At 36.5% G+C, this 5,431-nt stretch overlaps 1 pseudogene; it reads right to left on the minus strand.

Annotated features, from left to right (window-relative positions):
* Positions 1 to 4,028: 4,028 nt before the first annotated feature.
* The window catches only part of LOC102851966, a 27,596-nt pseudogene continuing 26,193 nt past the window's right edge, over positions 4,029 to 5,431 (minus strand).

Genomic DNA, 5,431 nt, shown 5'->3' on the forward strand with positions numbered 1-5,431 from the left:
ATAGTGCAACAATGAATGAATGGAAACCCAAAATCTCTGTAAATGTTTATGAAAAGTAATAAAATATAATTATAGAAAAAAAATAAAATAGCATTATGCTATTTTAGCAACTACATGAAATTAAAGTGGCAGCGCTAACTTGAAAAAATTATATGGAAACCTTAAAAGGCAGCGAGTTTACTTTAATGGGGAAAGAAGAACACAGAAAGGAAGGTTGGGAATGGTCACACAACTCAGAGAATATAATCAACGCCAGTAATTGTATAGGTGGCGGTTGTTGTTGTTATGCACATTTTGCTATATTTATATGGATCGACGACTCTATGGTACACAACAACAACATTCTGAACAAAATAAAATTTGCAAATAAATATCTCAGCTGTTGAAAACCATATGTTGCACAGTTCTATTCAGACATGTATGACTTTGCAGGAGTCAGAATCAACTCAACACCAATAGGTTTTGACTAACTAATGACAATATAGGTCCTGGCGGCATGGGAAGAAAGTGGAGCGAAATTTCTCCTATCTCCTGGGGGGAGAAAAAGGATTTAATCCTATGGTTACTCATTTCTAGATAATAAATATTTTCTTAAATTAGGTCAGTATATTAACCAACTTTTAGACAGAATTATCTTTATTAATGAATGATTCTTGGATGTAGTAAAGCATGTATGAGATTAGCCGAGGTGTCTGTTCTGAAAGTACTACAAGCAGAGTAAGCTCTCAAAGTCCCCTCAACTTCCTGCAGTAAACACTGCTTGATAAAACTATAACATATTAGAACTTAATAAAGAAGAAATTTTAAGTGAATATGTAAAAGCAAACTAAAATAAAATTTAGGTAATGTCTCATAAGCATGTCCTATAGTTGAAACTCTAAATGTTGTTAGACAAATTTCATTATCTTTCTCAAAATAATTGTGTTGTTTTGTACCATCGAGTTGTTGTTGTAAAGTGCTATGGAGTCAAGGATGACTCACAGTGACCCTATGAGCAAAACATCTGACCCTTATTCTATCCTGTGCCATCTTCACAATTCCTGACATGCAAAAGCTCATTGCAGTAGTCACTATAATAATTCACTTAGTTGAGGGTTTTCCTTTCTATTACCTCCATCCATCCCAGCATCATGTCACTCTTCAATGAATAGCCCTTCCTAGCAACGTGCCCCAAATATGCAAGGTGAAGTTAGGAACTGACTTATAATTGGCCTTCAAGTAGATTTTCAGCAACAGTAAATCATCTCCATCATTCTGTAGAGCAGTTGGTGGATTTTGAACTTTATACCTTTGAGTTGACCGTAAAATTCCTTAGCACTAAACCACCAGAGAGAGTTGCCTAAAATGATCTTGTTACTCTGTTTTTGTTTATTGTTAGATATGTGCCGTCAAGTAGCTTGTGACTCATAATGGCTCTATGTACAATAACATACTTTAAAAAAAATTAAAACAATCATGGAAAGTATCCAAATCAACCAGTAAAAAGTACCAAAGATGCTTAGTCTTTCTTTCTTTCATTTTAATCTGGTCTTTCAGAAGAAGCAAAATGTTGTCAGAAAAGAACAGACAAATATGTCACATCCTAATTTGATGATAAAGAATTGCTTTCAATAATTGACTTCCTTGTCTTAGGATCAAATTGTAACTATAGAGCATGGTTTATTGTGATATTTAAAGGAAAGGGATTTATCTTTGTTGACATTAAAAAGTATTGCCCTTCTCATACCCATCAACTAATGATGTGCTTGGTTTACAGGCTAATTCATTACAGTTTTTTTTTTTTTCATTACAGTTTTTGAGTAGCCATTAGAGTCCTTTCTCCTTGAGATTTCTAATTCATTTTATTCAAAACACAAAACTAGAAAGTATTTAACAAGTGAAAACTTCTCTGAGAGTCTTCAAATATAACAAATGAAGTGCTTTTCCTACTTTTTTTTTTTTTGCAGAAAACTCCTGTTTAAAACATTCTGCTCCTGTGATGTACCCTTACTGTGATAGACTACACTCATCATAATGGATGGAAATGAAATTGAAACTATCAAGAACTTCAACTTGCTTGCATGCACAATTAACAGCCTTGGTACCAGTACTCAAGAAGTAAGGAGACATATTGCACTCAGAAAATCTGCAGTTAGGGAGTAATGATGTGAGTTCGAGGACTAAAATATGTCTGATTCAGGCCATGGTCTTTGTGAGCCAGGAATGATGAGGTTTCATCTCACATCCTTTGGGTATGTTGCTAGGAGGAGAAATTGCTTGGGAAAAAACCAAACAAACATGATGCTGGGAAGCATGGAGGGTAGACACAGGAGAGGAAGATCTTCAACTAGGTGGACTGACACAGTGACTGCTGCAATGGGTTCTTGTGTGTCAGGAAGTGTGAGGATGGCACAGAATAAAACAGGGTTCAGATCTTTTGTTTATAGGGTTGCTATGAGTCATACTCGTCTCAGTGGCACATAAAAAGAACAGCAGTCCTTTGTCATTGTCACTATGACTAACTTCTATAACTGTCTATAACTTTCTATGGGAAAGACATAAGTAGATTCACATAAAAGGGTAGATTATGAAGTCATCAATCATTATTAGATAATCTTGAGTGGATTTCAATTCACAGGGACCTTTTGTGAAAGACTGTTGTTAGGTTCTATGAAGTCTAGTACAATCCACAGAAACCCTGTGAACAACATATCCGAACCCTGTTCTGTCCTGAGCTATCTTTCTACTTCTTGCCACATTAAAGCCCATTGCTACAGTCACTGTGTCAATCTGTCTGGTGGAAAATCTTCCTCTCTTTTGTCTTTCCAAGCATGATGTCCCTCTCTAAGGAATAGTCTTTACATTGAGGAGAATGAGAATCTGAGAATTCTTTTTTTTTTCTTTTCATTGTTTCACATCTTTAATACTGTCTTAAAGGGTTTATTAATCTTCAACTAGTCCAATGTATTTATAAATACAAAAGTGAAAATTACACTTGAAACAGTTATTCTAAATCTAAATAGATCATTCCTATGGCAATATTTATTTACTCGGAATCTATTTTCATTTAAAATATGTTAAACTTCTCACAAAGTCAGAATACAACTCACAGTTTGAACAAAAACCTCAGTGTTTAAATCTCTACATTCAGGAAAATAAACACTACATATTAGGTTACTTTTGGTTAATTAATCAAATTAATCAAAGACTACCATATTATGATACAAATCAAGTTCTATGAACACAACATATTTATTCGAGAGCTGAATGCAAACATAACCACAGGTAGGGAAGTGGCCACCTCTTAGCTAAGGGGTAATACAGAAGAATGCCCATGCCATAGATTTAGACCCCTAGTTTTTTTATTACGTCCTCGGTAATAGTGCTTCTTTTGTTTATTGAAAAAGGTTTCTTCCACTGAAAAGAACTTTAAGCAGTGGAGGATAAATGGGTCCCATTTTATAGTGATTGAACCATACTGATTAGACTCACAAACTCTCCCATTTCTGCTCTAGAAACAATCACTTTTTTTCGTAAGTACTGACTTACAAATTTTATCCATGAGATGTCAAAAGATACATTAATCTTCTGATTTTAAAAATATGGATTTGAGAATAAGTGTATTTTGAAAAGTTACATCCCATGATCTGACCCATATTTTTGATGAAAAATATAACTGTTCTTCAAATATACAGTCTTAAATTTTAAACTTTAAACATAAATCCTTATTGTCCCTTACAGTACTCAATTTGGTATTCTCTTAAGTCTTTAATTATTTCTACAAATATTCAAATTAAAAAAAAAACAAAAATTGCCAACTTGGAGGTTAGTTTAAAATTTCTAAACTATTTTGTTAAAATGTAGAAACCCTGAAATTAGAAACAAAAATGTTACAACTTTACAGTATATATCTGATTTATTTTTTAAAAAAATATTCTGATTTTTTTATACAAGTAATTAAGTATTTACTTTTTCAAAGGAAATTCCTTATAGGTTGGACAAGGCTATATGGTACTACCCCATTAAAAATCAATATACGTTTCATTTCTCTATGGTACTTCAACTATTTCAAAGTAGTCATTCGGCAGAATCACATAACCTCTCTCGGACATGTCATCTTTCTCTTTTTGGAAGTGCACGACCTCCTTTAACTTCTCAAACTGCCGTTCTTGTCTCCTGCATCGCTGCTGGGCAGTCTTGAGCTTTTTTTCTGAGTTTTTCAACTTGTTGTTCTAGCTGATGAATCCTTTTCCTTTGGTGCATTGTATCCTCCACAGTATAGTGTGGTCACAAAATACAGAAAGATTATCAGGGGTCTGAAGAGGAGGCATTAGTAATCCAATAGCAGCATCAACTTGGGAAACAGGAGGTGTCAGAGGCGGCAGGGGAATCTGTTCTTGTGGTTCCACAAGATCTTCCTTCTTGTCATGTGGTTCAGTACAAAGAAATATTGTGGGCACAGCGTTCTCTTTGAGTAGCTTGTTGTTGCACTCCCTCTTAAAACAGTCTGGAGTAAAATGTTCTGAACAAATACTGCTATACTTGGTGGTTTTAAAGTTTTTTCTTCTGACAGCTGCTTCCCTCTTTTTACCAAGACTGGGTGGAGTAAGAGGAAACTTGTGGAAAGGAACAGGCTTGGTCTTATCGTATCTGCTCTTGCAACCATAGGCGGAAAAAGACTGCACCAACCTTGCGGTCCTTGGTCACTTCACTTTTGCCGTCACAGCAGGCAAGTGAAGCTGCTGTCCGAATGGCCGCGGCCTATTTTGATACCCTCGCTTCTTTGGTAGTTTTAGCCAACAGTTCCAGTGATGATAGCCTCACTGAGGTGTGATTATTGTGTCTGTTTTGTTGTTTGCATAAGCAGAAGGACCACAACATCGCCCGTCTTCCATCTCCAAGATGGCGGAGGCCAAATATGAGAATTCTTGTGTTCATGTGAAACCTATGTTGTTGTTGTAGTTATGTGCCGTCGAGTCATTTGTGACTCTTAGCGACACCATGTACCACAGCCCTAAACCCTGCTCTGTACTGTGCCAATCTCATTGCCTCTGACATACCCATTCCAATAACCCCAGTCACTGAATCAATCCACCTCATAGAGGTGTCCTCCTGCGCTGTCCCTCCACCCTACCAAGAAGCATGATGTCCCTCTCCAAGGACATGTCTCTCCTTACAACATGCCCAAAGTATGTCAGACGAAGCCCCAGAATCCTGGCCTCCTAGGAGCAACCTGGTTTAACCCTTTCCAGGATGAATCTGTTTGTTTTCTTGGCTGTCCAGGGTACATTCAATACTCTTCTCCAGCACCACAGCTCAAAGGTATCAATCCTCCTTCTATTCTCCCTAGTCATTGTCCAACTCTCTGATGCATAACAAGTGATTGCAAAGACCATGGCCTGTATCAGGTGCATCTTAGTCTCCAGAGAGACACTGTTGCTCCTGAGTACTT

The sequence above is a fragment of the Elephantulus edwardii genome, unplaced genomic scaffold (assembly GCF_000299155.1).
Source record: "Elephantulus edwardii isolate Elephantulus edwardi_28Jun2011 unplaced genomic scaffold, EleEdw1.0 scaffold00474, whole genome shotgun sequence".
Taxonomy (NCBI): Eukaryota; Metazoa; Chordata; class Mammalia; order Macroscelidea; family Macroscelididae; genus Elephantulus; species Elephantulus edwardii.